At 39.4% G+C, this 22889-nt stretch overlaps 1 protein-coding gene across 1 annotated transcript in view; it reads left to right on the top strand.

Annotated features, from left to right (window-relative positions):
• The window catches only part of LOC149217731 (alpha-mannosidase-like), a 468321-nt gene that overhangs the window by 193075 nt on the left and 252357 nt on the right, over window positions 1–22889 (top strand). The gene's annotated exons all lie outside the window — the stretch shown is intronic.

Genomic DNA, 22889 nt, shown 5'->3' on the forward strand with positions numbered 1-22889 from the left:
TGATTTAAGGAGTCAATCTACAAAAGACATTAGCATATGTTGTTTCCTAGGTTAATCGGAGAAGAAAATCCCTCTGTTCTCTACAACAAATACTTTTTATTCTTCCAAACTCCCTCTCCTCCTCCCCCATTAGTGTCCTATATATTGCCTTCTCCTTCAATGTCCTCGTCTACTCCTTGCCTAAAATGTGACACAATGACGTAGGGACATCGTGCTTTGGCTCATGTTCTCTTGTTTTACTTAGCACCTAAAAAACCATTTGTTTTAATGGATGAGTGGGCACTGATGTTTTCTACATCGTTGGATCACACACCATGGATCCAATGGATTTGTGATCAAGGTTCTCTTGTCAACCTAAAACCCAGATCGAACCTTATTTGTTTGTGGTATTTGTTTATCATACAATGGTCAGCATTTAAAAAATCCACAATAAAAGGACAGCCATTAGATCATCTGATTGGATCAACATACCAAACAATTTTGACATTCAATTGTCAATGCCAGTTAGACGCTACGGATTTTTGGTGGAAAACTGGAGCAGAAGGGATCTGTCTCCTTTAGCAGTTAATTGCGCTAGGGCATGGGTGCCAATAGGAGAGATTGGAGAGTTGGCAATCAGGCATTAGAGACCAATACTTCTAGAGGGCATACTTGATTCCCCCACCTCCCATAGATGTCCAAAAAGAGGAGAGAGATCCCACTGAAGAAGAAATGTAGAAAAAATAGAATACTAGCAATGCACAAAGAAAAAGAAAAGAAAAGAGAGAGAAGACGCCATGGCCAAATAGAATAGAGGATGAAAGGAAAAAGGAGAAGATGAAGAAGAAGATAAACAGCGAGATAGAGAGCAAGATAGGGAGAAAGGACAAGGAAATCCATCCTAGCATCCTTGTTAGTTTGAGATACATGGACCATCCATTTCATATCCTCTCCTTCCAAAGCCTGTTACCATTCAATATCCAGGAGCCGTTGTAGAGAATGTTCTAGCATCTCTTCCAGCATATGAGCTCATATCAATAAAGCATGTAAAGGATGTAAAGAGAACATCCATTTGTTTGGCTAACTATCCAAGTGATGTTCAAAAGCGAGTAACAAAGTTTCAGGAAACTAGAGTAACAAGCACAGTAAAGGCAATAGGAGGGGAGGAAGATTGATAGCCTATTGGGGTTGGATCGTTATATGTGGCTGAAACTACGGATCATCTAATATCAGAGTCAAAATGATGTTAAACTTGAAGAAATTCCAACAATAGATAAATAGATTGGCAGGTAGAATTACTGAATCAATTCCAACAATAGAAGAAGAGGTGTTGCATATAATTGAAGGACATAGTTCCAACACAAGAGATCAGTTAAGAGACGCATATTTGAAATTTGCAAAAGAAGAGAAACCAACCTGTTGATTTTTCCTTAGCACTTCAGAATCAGGTTTATGTCTAAGACACGATCACAAACATACCAAAATGTCACAACACGACCAGTTTGCAGAGCGGAAAATGTACAACAGTGAATCAATGTAGTACACGACAAATTTTGAACCCAAAACTTGTTATATTACAATATTTAATACAACAAACATAAGGCTCCTGTTGTAGGGTTCTAAATTCAGAAATTTAGGAAAAAATAATTCTAACAATACAGATAGTGAAATTTAGGAGCATAATTTACCAATTAAATTCACTATACCTACTTGGCTTTCGCTTTTGATGTCAATCCCGGGTTTTCGTCGCTCCGAATTTGCTCCCGTTACCAAAAGACCAAAACCTCCCTGCTAAATTGGGCACAACTTTGGTACCCAGCTCCAGAATGCTTCAGAATTGCAGCACTCTGGCACCCATGCCCAAAAGCCTCAAGAACAATCAAAGCTCAGTGGTCCTCACTCTGTCTATGGCTCTTTGTTGTAATTTCCTTCTCAATCCCCCAGAAACAACTTTGGAAAATCCTCCCCTGCTATGATTTCCTCGACTCCCTTATATACTCAATTTTGCCGTCTCTATCCCTCAACCGCCTATACATATAGTCTTCTTGACCCTTCTCATTACTTGCCACCTTTAGTGTCTATTATATTTTTTGGTCCGTCTGTCCGCCCCCTGTTGGGACAGTGGACTTTATATGTTGTTTGATTATATTTGTTGACACCTAATCCTTGTGATTGGGTAAATATATGTAAATAAATAAATGAGAAATGTGAACAGTCATCGGGAGATGAACTGAACAGTCTCTCCCTCATGTATATAACAGACCTACCTGATTGAATGAATACACGAATTAGTTTTCTGCCTAATGGAGTTACTGCCTGGCCTGACATGGTATCAGAGCCAGCTCCTTTTTTAGCTCTCATGCTCCTTGTAACTCCTCTGCCTATCTGCCATATTCTTTTTATACAGACCTGCACCTGACATTGCAAACGCTCCTCTGCCTGACACTACCAGCGCTGTCCAAGCTGTCCTGAAGCACTGTGCATTCACCTGAATGAATCGTTGCTCCAAGTTGAAACGTTCCCCTGCCTATTCTTCGTGCAATGCTGTCTTCAGTTTGTATCTCTGAGTTTGGGCGAGGCGCCTGGTGCAGTGAGCATGGAATCCATACCACTAAACATTCAAATCCTGTCTTGTGATTGCTGGAGTATGCATTAGAAATCGTTTTGGTATCTGAACGCTGTTATACACAGTTTTTTTCAATGAAAATGCATATAGATCTGTTAATACGCATGCAGAAATGGTGTTAACATTGTTTCGTTGATATTAAACGTTGCACGTGAGAGATATTAACACTGCTCCGTTGTTATTAAATGCTGCGCGTGAGAGATATTCACTGCGCGTTGATATTAACACTGCGCGTGAATATTTGAGACAGCATGACATGCGTGGACCTGATATGCGTATGCGTGGACATGTTTTGTTAATGGATTTGCATGGTTATTGTGGTTATAACACTTGATATGCATGGTTATTGTGGTCATAATACCTGTGATGCGTGGACACTAATATGAACCATTAAGTGTTTTATACCTTTGTAATGTTGTTGATGCGTGGACATGGAGACCGATGAGTGTTTGAAGTGGACATGGAAACCGATGCGTGGACATGGAGTTTGCCTTTTATATGCGTGTTTGCCTTTTATATGATGGACATGACATATAATGCATTAAATTGTTATATGCAGTAAATATTTTTAGGGCATCGAGGTATAATGTTTGTATTATTTGATAATACATACATATGTATTATACCTTAGTGTTGTTTGGGCTACCATAGTGTTGTTTTCATAAAGCTGTTTTCAAAGTGACTAACATAGTTAACGCTCCTGCGTTTGACTGTGTTTAATATATTGTTTGAGGCCAGAATACATTTTGATATCAGAATCAATTTTCTTTTAGCAACAGAAGTATTTTTACAGCTCTTGGATTTTACAATGCATTCAATCATATCTATGGTGGGAATAGTTCTCACTGGCAAAGAGAACTATCTTGAATGGTTCCGGATGATAAAACGCACCCTCATTTTCAATGAGTTGTGGAAAGGAGTGTGTGTCGGAGAAGGAGACAATGACCCAGTACAACCTACCTCAGACAAAGAACTTGTCATTTGGGAAAACAAGAATAGCAAAGCTTATGCATTAATCGCAGCATCTGTAAATGAAGAGGTGAGTTGTCATATTTCGTCATATTCAACTGCCTTTGAAGCCTTACAAAAGCTGAAAGAACTCTATGACTCACATTCTGCACTTGAAGTTGTTCAACTCATAATTAAACTCTTCACTCTTGAACTGCAAAATAATGATCCTCTTGCTCTTGCATCTGAAGTAAAGTCTATAATGCATGATATCAAATTTACTAAGGTTGAATTGGATATTCCTCTTATTGCTTTTCTCAAGGCACTTTATCCTACTTACTCCAATTATCTTGAGTCATTGCAAGCAAATGGAAATCTCAAAGATATAACCTTTGATTCTCTTGTGAGAAAGTTTGCTGAAAGAGAGAAAGCTTTTGCAAAGAAGACAACCCCTGAATCTTCTGAAGAGACTGTGTGCCTTGCTCATAAAAAAAAGCATCCTACTCAAGATTCTACAAGAGGAAGAGGTGGACGAAGAGGAAGAGGAAGATATTTCAGAGGCAGGGGGGCAGACATTCTCAAGGAGAAAAGGCAGATTTGCACTGCATTCGCTGCAAAAGAAATGGATCACATGATGCCTCTACATGCAAGCTACCATGGGACAAAATTGAGCAGAAAAGAAACCAACAGAAAGGTAAAACTGATGATACAGACAAAGGTAAAGCACCTGAATCCACTCACTATGTTGAGGCACAATGTAACATTGGAGTAAATGAAGATTTGTTTAATGCTTCACTTGCTTCATGGAAAAATGATTGGTTGCTTGATTCAGGAGCAGTATACTTTGCAGATCAATCACTGAAAATGTTAATGGAGCAGTATACTTTGCAGATCAATCAAAAATCAAGCCATCAGGGCTTGGCACAATCAGGCTTAAACTGCCTGGTCTTCCAGACTTTCTTCTGGATCATGTTCTATAACTCCCACAGCTCAAGAGAAACTTGTTGTCCTTGGTCCACATTCGCCAGCAAGGTCACTCCATTCATATGTTTGATGGCAGGCTTGAGGTAAGAAAAGCATCTGACCACTCACTTGTCATGAGGGGAATAGAAGAAGAAAGACTTCTCAAACTGCAAGGAACCTCTGCTCATGCACAAAATTTCTCATACAATGCTCATCATGAAGAAGGTACACTTCCATCAATTTTACTATGGCATGCTAGATTTGGACATTTGAACTATGACAGTCTCCGCTTGTTGAAGAAAAATGGTGTCGCTGGTTTGCTTACAATTCCTAGGAAACTTAAGCAATGTGATGCTTGCATTCTAGGAAAGCATAGCAAACAGTCTTTTCATGATTCACATTCAAGAGCACATAGGAAACTTGAACTCATTCATTCAGATTTATGTGGTCCAATGCCTGTTCCTTCTGCAAATGGAAATAAATATATCATGACATTTATTGATGACCACACCAGAATGTGTTGGGTTTATTTATTGAGGAACAAACCTGATGCTTTTCAAACATTCAAGAATTTTCATAAATGGATTGAAAATGATGCATAATCTCATATTGGGTCTATTCGCACTGATAATGGAAAAGAATACACATCAAATGAATTTCAAAACTATCTTCGCCAACATGGGATCAAACATCAAACAACTGTGCCTTATAATCCCCAACAGAATGGTGTAGCTGAAAGAATGAATAGAACAATCTTAAATATGGTACGATCCATGCTTTTCTTCAAAAATGTAAAGATAATGTTTTGGGCTGATGCTGTTCTATGTGCTGCATATATAAAGAATAGATGTCCATCTAATGCTATAAGAAACAAGACTCCTTATGAAATGTGGTATGAACATGTTCCTTCGATAAAGCATCTCAGGGTCTTTGGTTCCACCTGTTATGCCTTGATACCAAAGGTACATAGAAACAAACTTGGTGCTAGAAGTCGTAAGTGTATCTTTCTGAGGTACTCAAAGACCTCTAAAGCATACCGCCTCTATGATGAAGTAAATAAAAAGTTTGTTGTATCTAGAGATGTAATTTTTCTTGAATCATCCAAAACTGACAATGTTGTTGAGCGGCAACTTGATCGCTTGGATAGATTCGCAAAAGCAAAATCATTTCAAGAATTTGATAATCAGATTCCACATCTTGAAGGGGGGATTCCTATACTAGATCAACATGTGGAATCTTCTTCTGAAGAACACTCTCCCTCGCATGAAACTCCGGATGATGCTTTAAGTGATGTAATTGATAGAATTGGGAGGCTCAATCTTGATTCAGTCCCAACTCAATCAATAGAGCAGCCTGGACCATCTCAGAAAGGTCCCCCAAAGTGGCTGACAAAGACACTTGAAAGTGTTCATCCTGATGAAGTTGGAAAGACAGGAACCAGAAATTCAAATTGGAAAAATGGAGGTGATGTAGATGACTCTAATTCACCTATTGATATGGATGTTTCTTATGATTGTGAATCTTGTCTACATATTTTGAACCAACTTCCTTCAAAGAAGTTGCTTCTCATGATGAATGGAAAGAAGCGATGCAAAAGGAGTATGATGCCCTCATAAAGAACGACACTTGGAAGCTGGTTGATCCTCCATTAGGAACCAAACCAATTGGCTGCAAGTGGGTCTACAAGAACAAGTATAAAGCTGATGGCTCACTTGACAAGCACAAAGCTAGGCTTGTGGCAAAAGGTTTTGCACAGAAGGAAGGGGTCGATTATGAGGAGACTTTTGGCCCCACAGCAAAATGGGCTACCATCCAGACACTCTTTGCACTAGCAGCTCAGAATGGTTGGAAAGTCCATCAAATGGATGTAAAAACTGCTTTCTTGAATGGAGATCTAAAAGAGAATGTTTTTATGTCCCAGCCTGAAGGATTTGTTGTGAAAGGACATGAACATAAAGTATGCAAACTTGTGAAGTCCTTGTATGGCCTCAAACAAGCACCGCGAGCTTGGTATGAAAAACTAACTGAGCATCTTCTGAAACTCAATTTCAATCATTTTCATCTTGATGATGCAACTTTATTTGTCGAGAAAGTTGGCAAAACAGTTGTATATCTTGTGGTATATGTAGATGATCTTTTAATGACAGGGAACAATGAAAGCTACATTGCATCCATAAAGAAGGAATTGGGGAAAAGTTTTGAAATGACTGATTTGGGCTATGTTCATTACTATCTTGGCATTGAAGTAACCCAACATCCAAAGTCCATATTTCTTTCTCAAAAGAAATACATTGGAGATTTGTTGAACAGGTTTGGCATGACAGAGTGCAATCCTCTTACTACTCCAATGGAACAAAACTTAAAGCTCACATCCATTGAAGGAAAGGAATTTGAGGATGCAACAAAGTATAGACAGCTTGTAGGAAGTCTCAACTACCTAACTACTACTAGACCAGACATTTAATTTGCTGTTGGAATCCTCTCCAGGTTTATGCAAAAGCCTTGTGAGGGACATTGGTCTGCTGCAAAAAGAGTTCTAAGGTACTTGAAGGGAACTCAAGACTTTGGAATTAAGTACACACAGGTGGATGACTTCAACTTGATCAGATACTCTGATTCAGACTTCGATGGAGACAAAGAAACTGGGGTATCTACTTCAGAATATGCTATGAGTCTTGGATCAGGAACTGTCTCCTGGAGATCACGCAAACAATCAGTTCCAGCAGATTCCACAACAGAAGTAGAATATGTGGCAGCAGCTGAAGCAAAAAAAGAAATTGTGTGGCTTAGGAAAATTCTTGAAGATTTGCAGGTAAAACAAGTACAATCAACTCCACTCATGATTGACAACACCTCTGCAATAAAGTTGGCCAAGAACCCAAAGTTCCATGATCGAACAAAGCACATCAATACTAAATATCATCTGATTCAACATCATGTTGAGGCCAAAACAATCCATCTCCGTCATTGTTCCACAAATGAGCAAATTGCAGACATTTTCACCAAAGCGCTTGGAAGAGAAAAGCTTGAACGATTCAGAACGATGCTTGGACTCACCAACATCCCTTCAGATTAAGGGGGGGGGGGGATGTTGACACCTAATCCTTGTGATTGGGTAAATATATGTAAATAAATAAATGAGAAATGTGAATAGTCATCGGGAAATGAACTGAACGGTCTCTCCCTCATGTATATAACAGACCTACCTGATTGAATGAATACACGAATCAGTTTTCTGCCTAATGGAGTTACTGCTTGGCCTGACAATATTTTATATAATAAAATTTATACAATTCACTTTGGTACCTTATTTACTACAATAACATTTTTATAGCTATATTATTTTTAATTAATTTAAATTGTTTTATTTATAGATTTAATAAATCATTTTATTTTAATATCTAATTACATTATTTTATTTATTACAAATCAATTAAATTAAATTTATATTTTAATAATTTTCTTTTTTTGTTATATATATATATATACACATGTGGTATATATCAAAGGCCCCATTTGATATATATATTATTATGGTGAGTTAGAAATTTACTTCGATAATCGATTTATTAACTTAAACTTAGATATTTTCCAAAATTAGCCAGTATGTATACTGTTGCAATACATGCAGGTCATGCATATGTAGTTATCATATGGATGCCCCATATGCATGCTAATATTCACATTCTATTTGTAATTGTAGGTGGGTCATTACACCTGTACAAGGGATCATGGCCCTTACAATTAGCCCTGATACAAGAACAATTAGGGCGTGGAGTCAACAACTTATGACTACCAATCTATCTCTGAGAAAAGTAAACTTTACTTACTTTTTGATATAGCACTTCCACAACCCTTTCATATGGTAGGTCCTTTGCCACCTCTTGTACTGCTCACAAGTGTGAAATTTCCTTAATTGCAAAAACTATAAATTAATCTCCTAACTTATGTAGTTTATTTGTCTTTAGAAATTATTACGGAAAATAATGATTAATTCACTACTGCAATTTTCACAAAATTAAATACTGGAAATGAGAAAAATAATGAACATACAAATGATAGACACCAATATTTTTGGACAATAATCCCTGGAAAAACCCCAATGTGGGGAAACTAGCGCAGTAGAAGAGGGTTTATATTATTAATTCTTCAACAATTTAAGAGTACATCAATCTTGTTTCCTGATATTGGCAAAGATTTGGCAATAATAATCTCCATTGGCAAAAATAATCTTTAGACACAAAGTCTCCTCTGCAAATCAAAGTAGCCTCCTCCAACAAACTCGCACCTCCTCTTGGAACTTGCATTGTTGCCCAGAAATGCATATTTCCTGCTCTGGAAAATTCACATAGCCCCCGAGAAAATGTCCTTGCAAGTAAAGCTGATTCCAACACTTTGCTTGACCCACTCGCTTTGTATTCGGGTGATAGATCTGACACTGACACACGAAACGAGCTTTTCTCTACAACTTGCACTGGCTAACTGGCTACTCGCACTAGCTAAATCAGCCTCCTCTTCTGTAGATAAAATCGACCTCCTTGTATTCAGAAACTGGAAATCATTTTGGAAATCTCCTCTGGAATTCTCCTCCCAAATTTCTGTTGAAACCCTTACTGTCGATGTCTCCCTTTGCTTCAATAGCACCCTAAGTCACCAGACACAGGGACACAGGACACAAAGGACACGGAGATTCGCGTGTAAGGCACGGACACGTTGACTCCCTGGAAAAGGACACATTAGGACACATTATATATTATTTTATTAAATATATATATATATATATATATATATATATATATATTAAAAATTATATAGTTCTTACACAAATTCTCATTCATTGATTTAAACATAGATCTTCATCTAGATGTAAGTTTTACAAAGTAACATTATGCAGACAAATACAATTGTGACATAAATGATAAATCATAATACATATTCATCAATGATCCAATAGGAGAAATACAAGATACTATAGTTTTCTCATTATGTCATCAAAATCAAAATGTGTATAGTGTTACATAGGTAGTACCAATGGCAATGGCAAATAGAAATAGAAAATACAAAACAGCTACAAGCCTGAAGGCGGTAGGGGCTACTACTCGAGGGTTTTCATCCTGAAGCTACTACTGAAGTTCTTGATTCTCCAAACCTCTCCACAATAAAGAAGATCAACTCCAAGATATCCCAAATGATTTCCTCCTCCTTCTAAATACCCCATAGATAGATCTCCAAGCCTCTAGAAGCATCTTATTATTTTATTGTTATTGTAGAAGCTCTTCTCTTGACTTTATCTTAAGTGTGTTTTTAATTTTATCTTATTTCCCTTAAGTCACTTTTGGCATTTTTCCTCTAATTAATTATTTTTCCCCTTTTTAATTAAATGACTAATTAAAGTCATTTTTAAGTTGGGAAAATGGTAGATCGCCTACCATACTCTCTCTGGCCATTGGAATTCACTTCTCAGCATCTCATCCTGTAAATCTTCTCGTTCCAGTTCCAACAAGCTATTACACTAAGGTGTTTCGTCAAATATTCCCCTCAAAATGCCACCTTGAGCATAATTAAGTTATGCCCAATCATAACCTTGTTTTAAGGGAATTATCAAAAAGCCACAAAACCAGAAAAAAATTGTGCAAAACTGCTCATTATGATGAATATGGTAAGTGAATATCGTTGGATCCCATAAAAAGTCCTTAAACTCCTCTAGGACCCCTGATGACATAATCTTGCTCCTGCGGTCTAGCAATCACATAGCCTAGAAACCCATCATGTCTGTACTATAGATGAAAATAAAAATGGGGACATGACAAAAAATTCATCTTGGCTGTACTTTAGAGGAAACTGAAAATGGGGACATTACAAATCCTCCTGCCTCAAGATTGTTGCCCTCAAGCAATCCATATTCATCCACCATAGAGGCTATACTATAGATGAATATAAAAATGGGGACATGAAAAAAAATCCATCTTGGTTGTACTTTAGAGGAAACTGAAAATGGGGACATTACAAGTCCTCCTGCCCCAAGATTGTTGCCCTCAAGAAATCCATATCCATCCGCCGCAGAGGCATCTACACATTGATACCAAGATCCCATACAAATCACTGGGTCACATCATGCCTCCTTGCTAGACAAAAATGAATGTGTTCCTCAATACTTGGATCCCAAATAAGTCGTTGACTCAATCTGCCATCAATGGATCCACCTAGATCTGAAAACCACCATGGCCAATCATCAGCGTCCATACCCCATGGCTCTAGTTGTGCTCTATCTCTCGCCATAGATGCTGCTCCAACAATAGAGCACTTGTTGACCTTGCCGCCTACACCTACCTACAAGTTAGTGAGAAAAGCCTTCAACCCCACAAGGTGTGGTTGGTGGCAGGGAACTCAGAGAAGGGGTTGTCACACTAATCTTGACTCTCTCCGTCCTAGGTTTGCTAAGGGGGTGGTCCCAAATGAAAAGTTACGGTAAAAGATATGAGTTTCTAGGAGTGTCATAGTGAAAATGGATTACTTTTAAGGATTTATGAACAAATAAGAAGTGAACAACTTGAAATAACAATGTAAATCATTAATATGATTAAAAACCATAAAATCAATGTCTTATAAGGAATTTGCTCAATCAGCGCCCAGGATCGGAGCTTGCTGCCCACGCGCGCTCTCTGAGACTGCTTCTATACTCCGGCTTCGCGGCCGCTTGGGCCTTGGCCTCCTGCCATGGCCCCTTCGGATCCTCCTCTGGAGGGAGTCGACCCTCAAAGAGCTTTTTCAGATTTGGTGAAATCCCTTCCACCGCAACGCCCCAGACCTGCTCTCTCAAGATTTGTTAAGAAATTGGATGTACTCCAGGAAGTTCAGTTACCTCCAGTCCTGCCTCGCATGGCGGCTTTGTCTCTTGCTGAAAAGGGTCTCATAGGTCAATTTACAGGCCTTTGGCCTTCTCCTAGAATAGTTCAAAGATGGGTTGAAAGAAATTGGTCTGACAAAATTCAAGGGAAAATATCCATTAGGTTTTGTGGGAAAGGGTATTACACATTCCACTTTGAATCCAAAGAGGATAAGGATTTAATTTTCAGAAATGGGCCCTATTTCATGGACTCCAGGGGCCTCTACCTCAACAAATGGACCCCAGACTTTGACCCTGAACTGGATGTCCCCAGTGCTGTTCCGGTTTGGGTCCGTCTCCCTCATCTCCCTCTCCACTGCTGGGGAGATGAGTCTGTTCGAGCCATCGGGAACGCAGTTGGCAAATATATTGACCGTAGCGAACCGAAAGATAACATGCAGGCCTGCGCAAGGATTTGTGTCGAAGTGGATCTTGGCAAAGGGCTTCCCGAAGCAATAAAACTGAAAGTGGACGAATGGAGCCATGTCCAGCAGCTGGATTACGAGCAGATACCATTTAAATGTAAGGTATGTCATGAATACGGACACTTTGCCAATAGATGTTCTAAACTTGTTGATGCAGAGAGCGACGAACAAGAAGGCCAATGGGAAACTGTCAAAAAGAAGAAGTCTGCCCTGCCTACCAAGCCTCCCTTGGAGTCTGACCCTCCTGCTCCCTTTGCATCGCGTCCCTCTTCTTCCTCCCCTTCTTTATCTGCCCACCCCCTCCTGATCTGCCCCTCCCCTCCTCTTCTAATCCCTTTCTAGTCCTTTCTTCCCTTGAACCTCCTTCCGAGGACCCCTCCCTGCCCCCCTTGGTCCTATCCGAGCCTTCCGATCCTCCCCCCTCCCAGATCATCTCATCGCAGGCTTCCCTTGATCCCTCTCTTTCCAGGATAACCAGAAGCTCCTCTAAAGACCATGGAACTTCCAGCGACACTTATAAGAAACCTGGACCTGGTAGAAAATCAGCCAAGCAGCATAGGGACGAGAATGCTCAGAAAGACATAGCCATGGGAACACAAACCCCAATAGAATCTTTCATCCTGGGGCATCAAGAGAAAGAGACAAATCACAAAGATCAAGAGAGGCGAGCACCTCTCTGCACGCCAAATATCCAATGATGAAAATTCTGTCTTGGAACAGCAGGGGTTTAGGGCACCCCTCCAAAGTCTTAGCCCTCAGAGATTTAATACATAGTGAAAAGCCAGATATTTTATTGATTCAGGAGACAAAACAAGACCAACAAGAAATGAGAAGAATAATAGATCAACAGAAACAATACAAAGGATGCACCAGTGATTCAAGAGGAGCTTCCAGAGGAATTGCCACCCTCTGGGATCATAGTAAATGGAACTGCACTTCAGTAAATCTTCATCAGCATTGGATCAGAACCGCTCTGGACAGCAGAATAGACAACCATACTGTAATCATCTATAATGTTTACGCCCCCAACCATTACAGAGAAAAGGAAATTTGCTGGGATGATCTTAAGGCTAGCATCGATGGTGAGTTAAACTTAAATATCATAGTGGCAGGCGACTTCAATCTTGTCTTACATGCCAACGAAAAACGGGGAGGCTGTTTTACTCCAGACCCCTTTAGAGGCCGGTTGGAGACTATCATTCAAGATCATGAATTAGTGGATGTTGCACCTAAAAACCGCAGGTACACTTGGAGCAATCGCAGGCTTGGCATTGGCAATATAATGGAAAGGCTCGACAGGTTTTTAATCAATATTTCGTTTCTTTCCTCCTTCTCCGTAGGTTATGCTAGCGTCCTTACCACTTCAGCCTCTGATCATTATCCCATAACCCTCACCCTGGAAACTCATTGCCCCCTTGGGCCTATACCGTTTAAATACAGTCCCCTCTGGAATTGGGTCCCAGCTGTCAGAGAAATTGTTCAGGGAACTTGGAATCAGCACGTAGAAGGCTCACCAGGCTTCATTTGGGAAACTAAACAAAGAAGAACCAAACAGGCTATTAAAGAATGGGCAAGAGCTAACTATAAGGAACCTGAGGAGACCAAAAAGAAAATCAAGAATGAATTAGAGAGCATCCAAAGAATGATAGAAGAACATGGCCTTTCTCAGCAGAATATGGAGCAAGAAAGCGTTCTCTATTCACAGTTGAGCCACATAAACAGGGAAGAAGAATCCAAATGGCGTTTAAAGTCAAGGCAACTCTGGCTTCAAGGAGGCGATAAAAATACAACCTTTTTTCATAAACAGGCCACTGCTCGAAAGCTCAGGAACAACGTAAGCTCAATCTTGGATAATGAAGGCAATCTGCATAACACCCAAGAGGCCATTAGAAAGGCTGCCACTGAACATTACAGAGACCTTTTAACTGAAACTAAAGGAGAAGAGGATTATGCCGATTTGCTTCAATACTTACCTAAAGGAATCACTAAGGAGATGAATGACAGCCTGAATAAGGAAATTGATGAGGAGGAAATCAGAAGAACGATTTGGACTCTGAATCCTGATAAGGCTCCTGGGCCTGATGGATTCCCCATTTGTTTCTATAGGGCGTTCTGGGGTTTAATAAAAAAGGATCTGATCAAGATGATCAGATGGATCCAGAGAAAGGGTAAAATAGGAGGTTACACCAATGCCACCTTTCTCGCTCTCATCCCTAAAGAAAATCGGCCCACTTCCTTCTCTCGGTTTAGGCCCATATCCCTCTGCAACTCCTCCTATAAAATTCTGTCCAAAATCTTAGCATCTCGTCTCAAACCCCTCCTCCCCTCTTTGATCTCTGAAAACCAAGGAGGTTTCTTGCCCAACAGGCAAATTACTGATTCTATTCTACTTGTGCAAGAAGCCATTCATTTGAGCCTCTCCAGGAAGGAGAAAGGGTTTATCCTCAAACTTGACCTGGCCAACGCCTTTGATAGAGTTAGGCATTCCTTCCTTATAGTTGTTCTAAAAAAGATGGGGTTTGAGTCGCCCTTCATTAGTCTTATCACTGCTTGCATCTCTGGACCCTGGATTTCCCCTCTGATTAATGGCAGACTAGGTGAAGCCTTTCAATCCTCCCGGGGTCTTAGACAGGGTTGCCCCCTTTCTCCTTATCTCTTTATCCTTATGGCAGAATCCTTCAGTCAAGCTCTGGACTACAACAGAAGAGTGGGTCTCATCACTGGAATCAAATTCGGGAATGGAGCCAAGAACATCAACCACTCACAGTTTGCCGATGATACCTTGCTAATTGGAGGAGCCTCCACTACAATAGCAAGGAGGTTCAAGAATCTTCTTGATCAATTTATGGGGTACTCTGGAGGTTTGGTCAATCAGCTAAAAAGCTGTATATATGGATGGAATGCTTCAAATCAGGTCATCCACAATATTGCAAATATTTTTGGTGTCCCCTGCAATTTGGATTGGACCCATTTCTCTTACCTGGGCATGCCAGTGAGCCTAGGACCTCTGAAGGCTGGAACTTGGGACAGTATCATTGACAAGGTGAAGCGGAAAGTGCAGCAATGGGGATCAATGTGGCTCAACCCAGCAGGCCGCCTCATTCTCCTTAAATCAGGTATTTCTTCTCTTCCCCTTTATCGTTTTTCTCTATACCAAGCCCCAGCTACCTTTCATCACAAAATGGAAGTTGTTCTCCGCCATTTCCTATGGCAAGGAGGGAAGAACGACAAAAAGAAATTCAACTTAGTCAATTGGAAACATGTCATTCAAACACAGGACAGAGGAGGTCTCGGTATTAGGTCCCCCAAATTCTTAAATCTAGCCTTTGGTGGGAAGATTGCTTGGAGGCTCATAACTGGTCCCTCTACGTGGTGGAAAAGGGTTCTGGAAACCAAATACTTGAACTTCCCCAGACAACAGTTACTTGACTCTGATATTCCCAATAGAGACTCTTCAAAAATCTGGCGATTATGTAAAAAAGCTATTCCATTCATGACTCAGAATATATCCAAAGTCCCCAGGGGAGGAGCTAGTATTAATATTGGGGCTGATAAAATCCTAGGACAGCAGCCAATAAACAGGCATGAAGAAACCATTCCTATTCTTAATTTTTTCAACAATAGGGGTATCCATTATCTGGACCAAATTTCTAGCTGGGATCCACAGTCTCATATCTGGCTTGGGTGGTCCTTTCCTGTTATCCCCAGTGATCTTAATTCTAGTCTGTCCACTCTGCAGTCTCTCCTTCACAGTAAAGCTCCCATCAAAAAGAATGAGATGGATGGCTTTCGATGGGACTTAACCGGATCGAATTACACTGTCCAAGCAGGCCACCAGCACATCTGCAATAGCACTTTCCCCATGATGGAATCACTGGAAAATGGTTTGGAAGTCAGAGGCCCTTCCAAAAATCAAATTTTTTATATGGGTCCTTCTAAAAGGGAAAATCTTAACAGCAGAGAATTTGCAAAAGAGGGGTATCAACGGTCCATCTCGTTGCCCCAACTGCTACAGTGCTGAAGAAACTATGCATCACCTTTTTGTCGAATGTCCCTTTGCTGTTGATTGTTGGAAAAAATTGTCCCTCACTGATAATTTACCTTGGAACTCTCAGCATTCTATAGGGGAAGTGATTCATATCTGGAAAAAGAGTTGTCCTTGGAAAAATAAGAGGAGCAATCTAATGAAGAGAGTATGGAATACTCTCCCCTACACCATGTTATGGAGTATTTGGCTAGCAAGAAACCGGAAAATCTTCAAGAACAAGAGCTCGGCTACAAGAATTATTTGCAATAAGGCCAAGAATCTTGCCCTTGAAACTATTTCTGTCAAAACCCAAAGCAACATAGATGTAGCAATGTATAGTGTTGAAGAAAGAAGTTTCATTAGCTACATTCTGGACAAAAATAACAACACTCAGAAAGGCAACATGGTGAAAGATCAGCGCAGTCAGGAAACCCAATCAGGAGGAGTTTGTAAACTGGTTACAAAAAAGCAACAGCTACTATCTTTTCTTCGACGGAGCATCTAAGTCAAACCCAGGAATCGCTGGAGCAGGGGGATTGATCCTTAATGCTAATGGGGAATGCATCCTATACTATGAATGGGGTCTAGGGAATATATCGAATAACAGGGCAGAAGTGTTGGCCCTTTATCAGGGGCTAACTCAGCTCAGCAAATTAGGAATAAGAACTGCAAAGATCTTCGGAGATTCTTCGGTTGTTATTAACCTTATGGTTCAACAGAAAGAGTCGCCCAATGTTCTCCTACAGCAGGTCATTCAGAGATGTCAACTCTTGCACCAGACAATGGGTAACCTGCAGTATCATCACATTCTTCGTACTCTCAATAAGCAAGCTGACAGGCACGCCAACAAGGCTTGCGAAAGGACAACAGGAAGCTTACGTTGTAATGCCGAGGAGATTCAACAGCCTTTGCCATGATCCGAATCAGTCTACCCTGCATCAAATCGGATAGTTCTGACAGAAAGGAGTGGATTCAGATTTTCCAGATATACAACAAGATCATTATCCGCATAGGGATTTGGCACAGATATGATCTCCCTAAAACTCTGCATATACTCAGTAATCTCGTCGTTTTCTATCTTATCATTCTCGACTATCGGGCTTCTCTGGACAGCCACCTGATCTTCCCGCGTCTTTCTCCGGATTCCCTCTCATTCCCCGTGTTTGGTCCTCATCCCCCCCGCCTTTCTTTATATTTCCCCTCCCTCTTCCTATTCTCAGCGCCCCTCCTCCTGTTTGCTTCTCTGTGCGATCACTCTCGGCATAATCTTCCTGCCTCTGTTTTGCGTTGGAACCCTGCTGCCCGTGCTGTAGTTTTTGTCTCCTCCTCTGTCCGAACCCTCAGGCTGTTCTTTTTTGCCTCTCTCCACTTTCTTATCCTCTCCTTCCTAGCTTCTTCAATGGCTCGCAATGAGGATTGCTTGCACTGTTCGGATCTTCAAGCTGAACTGGAAGAAATCAGAGCCCAACAGAATATATTAGACAATCAACAGAGGATTTTAGAAGCAAAAATCGACAACCAGAACCGCATCATCAACGACAAGTATCGAGCAGAAATCGATCTATTCCTGCATAGGGTCTCTTCTCTTCATGAGCAATTCAACCATCTGTCTAACAGGTGCAGCCATGCGGAAGAGTCCATAGCGATTCTGAAATACATGATGGACAAGCGCAACAACGCAGCCCCAAGCTCTTCAAGCGCCAAGCAAATTGATGGGGATGAAAAGCCGGAGGAATCCACAGCAAGGCATATTAGTCACATTAACATAGATTAGATATGTTCTACAAATGCCAGTTTCTGTTGCTTCAATATGTAAGAGTCTATTTTAGTCTAGAATTTCTCAAAGCCAGAACAAGCAGGATTAAGGAGAAAATTCTGTTTTGTAACTCCACCGATCCTAGCTTTCCTCGGCACTTAATGTACCTCAGGAGTCCAAACTCCTTTCTTTTTTTCAGATATTAATACAGCAACCGAATTTGTAAAAAAAAAAGGAATTTGCTCAACAATTTAAAGATATATTTTCTCAAATTAAAATGCAATGCTCTTAAAAGAGAAAGCAAAGTAACTCTGAAATGTAAATAAGAAATGTTAGCACAAGATATGTAAGATACAAAATGTTTTTGAGATAATCAACTTTATAAATCAAAACATGTGAAACATATCTCGCCAAAACCCAAAAATTAGTAATTGACATGGAAACGTAAAAGAAATGAAGTGCTAAACCAAGACATCAATATGCAATTAGACTCGAAGCATGAAAAGAAAGCACTAGTTTGAAATGATTAAAATACTTGCTTTTTGAATAGACTTTGCATATGAAAACTCAAACCATCAAGAGACAAGTAAAGTAAATGTAATGGAAAGTGCTCTTGGTTAATTTTATTAATTATCTCTGCAACAAAATTACAATTTAACTCTTCAATTCTCAGACCTCACCCTTGCCCAAAGATATGGATTACAAAATGAAGAGTCAATAGAGGAGTAGAGGATCCCTAAGATGTGTACTTCAACCAACTTATGTTGGAAGTAAAATTTTAATGAGTCTTGGGGCCTTCCTACACTACAACCCCAAGATGAAATGCAAATTGTGTTAATTCCCCAAATTAAAAAAATGATATATGGAAATGCTTCAAAGCAATTGATTTGCAATGCTTGAAAATGAAATAGTGTTCAACATAAATTGAAATTATAACTTCAATTGAAGGAATAAAATTAGCTTACAAGTGTTGCATGTGTTTCATCAATGAATTAAAATGATACAAGTAATTTTCTTGAAAGTAAAATTTGTTTCAAATAGAAAATGACAATATTTTGCTCCAACATTAAAGATAACAATGTACCATAAAATTGAAGCATGTATTCAAGTGCTCATGAAACAATTTACCAAGGTAAATGGAAATGAATCAAAGTTTGTTAAGAATATAAAATGCTTGCATGTAAAGGATGAATTGCCCAAAGCAAAGTGTAAGCTTGTAGCTTCAAGCAACAATGAGATAGAGAATGTAAAGCACAAATGAAATTGTAACAAATTTTAACTTAATGAAATGTGATAGTGAGATTGTGTTAATTCCCAATTAAAGCATGCATTTAAGTGAATGAAGTATGAAAGCTTAAACCATGCAAATGTCAATCCACCCAAGAGAAGCCTCCCTCTATATGGGGAGATAAGATACCATGGGAGAAATATCAAGCTCCCACAAGCAAATTAGATCTTTTATTAATATTACAATGAGAAGAGGGCCCTTCAAAGTCCTCAAATAAACTGCAAGGAGAGTCCTCACAATAATTGCTTGAAACTTGGACACTAGACCTCCTTTCTTGAGAAAGTGGTGACAGGATCTCACAAAACGTATGCAAGGGAAACAAGGTGTGAGTTTCCTCCAAATGCCCACGGCTTAGAGAGGAAAATGGGCATCTCTTTAGTGAACTCGACTTGTCCAAAATAAGCCTCAAAAGGGCTCATGAAATCCTTAGAAATCGAACCCCTAACATTTGCCAAAGGTCCTGCAAACACTTGTTAGATGTTGCGGGAGGTTGCTTCTCAAAATCTGTCATAGAAGAGTTAGCAAACAATCCAAACAATGACTGCAAAATAAGTTAAGTATTAGTGAAAAAATCAACAAGATAAAATGTATATGTACAATTATAATTTACAAAAGGCTAAGCTAAAGAGTGAGACTAAACTCTCATCTTTGCTTAGCCATCTTCAAGCTCTTAGACAGAAAGTGAAAAAAATGAAGTACAATGTTTTATTTAAAAGAGATTTAAATTTCGCAGTGTTCGACTTGTGTACAAGCTATGTGCCAAAATCCCTGAAAAACCACTTTTCAAGATAAGACTATGAAGGCCCAAAGAACAAAGGAGAGCTCTTTTAAGAATGTATCAAGAGTGGGTTGGTCTCTCCAAAGAATTCCCCTCACGCTTGATTATGTGATCCCAACAGGATGTTCCCTCTACAAAACTTCAATCAAGAATTAGTTCCATATAGATTTAGCAATAAATAATGATAAGAAACTCTAGAGATTTATTTTAAACCAAGAAGAGTATTATATACCTAGAGCATACTTCTAAATCAAATGCCAATGCAAGATAGCTCTACATTAACAAATCTACAAGAGCATATGAAAACAAATTAGATCAAAGCATGAGTAAAAGGAATTATACCAATGATCAACAATTCATAACACTCTAAATGAAGGAACATCTCATGAATGAAACCCCAAAGTCTTTATTGATATTTTTGAACGTGTACAAGGCAGTAGCGCTTTTGCAAGCACAATAGCTTGTAACAATATGATACAAATGAGAGCTCAAGGCTCTATTATATAGAACAATGGGAGCCAATCCCAATGTAGAAGTAATTAAACAAGTGTCATGAGGTGACAATCCCAAAGAGAAATTCAAATTTGTTGAATGGAGCTCCAATGCCAAATGTAAAAATCGAATTCTGGCAAGTGGACATCATTTTCTTCTTCCATTATGTGCCAAATTCGAATTTTATGATGGAATGACAAGTGTATATGGGTGGTAACCCATGTGGGGACGATTTCCCACAAAAATCGCCACCAAATATTCTCCCAAATCCTCCCAAATGTGTATTAACTTCACAAATTTGAATTTCCAGGTAAGTAACTTTCTCATTTAATGCCAAAAATTCGACTTTTTTTTAGCACGTCCTTTCCTTGATCTTAGGAGTCCACATCACCTCGGGACTTCACTTTAACTCCCCCATAATTTTTCACCTCATTTCCACAACATTTAGCATGTGTGAATATTTATTTTTCTCCATTTATTTAATTTCTGGCTTAATTAATGGTCAGATTTCCCACTAAACTGAGGAAAATGGGTTTTGAGAGTTAAAAACACATTTTTAACCTCTCAAAATGTGTCATAGTAGAAAGTTGAGGGTGAGAAGTGAAAATTTCAATACTCATACCCCATACAACTTCTCTAGAAATCACTTATTACATTACAAATACAATTTTATTAATAATTTTGGTAGTGCGGAAAATCTAAAAAATTAAAAAATGACTATCTAGACCTAACTAAATTCCAAGAATTTTTTTGTGTGATCTAGTATGGTAATATACATCGACTCTAGACACTAAGATGTGTTAGGGGCTCAACCTTCAAACTGTCACCCCGGCTTTCCGGTAAAACGTGAAAGAAAAAGTCCAAAAAGTTATCCACCTCTGAAAAAGAAGGGATAATTAACCAGATAAAAAAACACTTCAATATGTACTCGTTTGCTGATCGAATCCCAACATCCTAGGCCTATTACAAACTCAAAAACTCATTATTACTAGTATCACTTATTATAATTCCTCGTAGGATGTGGAATCTGGGTACAAGAAAGATGATGAGAAGATAGAAGTAGAGTTAAAAAACTATGTTGACTGATGATATATGATGGTACAAGTGTCCTCTGGATCATACTTGGGCATGGAGTCTTCATATAATCATCGGGTGCCACTCCAGTGGTCAACATTTGGCTCCATATAGGGATGCATGCTAGATATGAAGTGATAGTGTGCAAGGACCTGGAATCTGCATCCATCGACAAAAGACATTTATCAGCAGTATCCATTCTAAATATCATCAAATGAAATCAAGTACAGAAATGAAAAAATATTCTAAGGGCATAAATGACAATCTATTCACGAAACAAAACGAATTAAACAAAAATGAAAAGGGATAAGGTTAGAAATATGATACAAAAAGATGCCCCATAGCATCAAATGTCCTCAATGAAGTTCATGCTGAGAACCTGCTTACTTTCAGGCAGATCCATGGGCTGTTTTTCTGATGTGCCCTGTCCAATTCTGAATATTTGAGGACTTTGATCAATCCCAACACTGTGTTGTACATGGCCATCAGATTTACCAAATCCTTTTCGCTTTTTTCTTTTTTCTTAATAGATTGTGATGTTGATGTTGAGGTGATCAAAGTAGACCTTTCTGCCTGATCTTGAAGATGCTCTGATGGAAAATTCAATGTATCCAAGACTTCTTTGATCTACCTTTGTCCATTTTGCTTCTGCTCTGACATGGGTGATGGATCAATCTCATAAGTATAAACCTGATTACCCTCAGTTTCCTTGCTATCCAAATATCCGTCAATTTGTTGATTTGGGGTAGCATCAGATGTGCTCTACCCATGAAATTTGGTGGAGATGTTGGGGCACATGAGATATCCAATACCCAGAAAGGGTTTGGGCAAATTCTAAACAAATCAGGAGATATTAAAATAATTAATATTTTTAATGGAGTCCTTAAGTCTAAACTTAGGGAAAAATGAAATATTAATGTGTATTAATATGAATCTGTGTTAGAATGGTCCGAAAAACATGGATCAATTCAGATTTAATCTTAGCCATTGATTAGAGACTTAATCTTGGCCATTCATATGTCAATGAGAAAAGTATAAGAGGAGGCTTGAGGGTCACTTGGAGAATACACCAGAGTGATCAGTCATTCTATTCTCTAGAGCGGGATTTGCTAAGAGAGATAGAATTAGTGATCGGGAGATGCAGCTGAGGGGCATTTGAGTACAAAGAGACAGAGAGGCAGAGATAGTGTCAGGAAAGCAGCGCAATAGCCAAGGAGAGTGACGCAGAGCCAACCAGGGATCATGCAGGGCCATGTAGAGGCAGCCGGGAGCTGCGCAGAGCCTTAGAGAGGCCAGCGTTGCTGACGCAGAGGGCTAGAGGATTGACGTAGGGCCTCCTAAGGCTGTCGCAGACCCTTCTGAAGTGACGCAGAGCCAGCTTGAGGCAGAGAGGGGCTAACGCAGTTTAGAGAAAGGCTGACACTGGGGTTTCTAGGGTAGATTTGTGTTGAGTAGCAGCCGGAAGGATTGTTTGTGTTTTCAGCCAGGAGATTTGTCAAAAACTGAGAGGTATTACTGCCAAGGAAATTCTCTGTTGGGTTGGCCAGTTTCGGCACCTAGATTGTACTCTGATATTGCTTAATAAGAAAACCCTCAGATAGCTGCACCGGTTTTCCCACATTGGGTTTTTACGGCGACATTAGTCCA

This window comes from Pinus tabuliformis, chromosome 1_1 (assembly GCF_031772625.1).
Source record: "Pinus tabuliformis cultivar Carrire ecotype Pingquan chromosome 1_1, CPIR1, whole genome shotgun sequence".
NCBI classification, from domain to species: Eukaryota; Viridiplantae; Streptophyta; class Pinopsida; order Pinales; family Pinaceae; genus Pinus; species Pinus tabuliformis.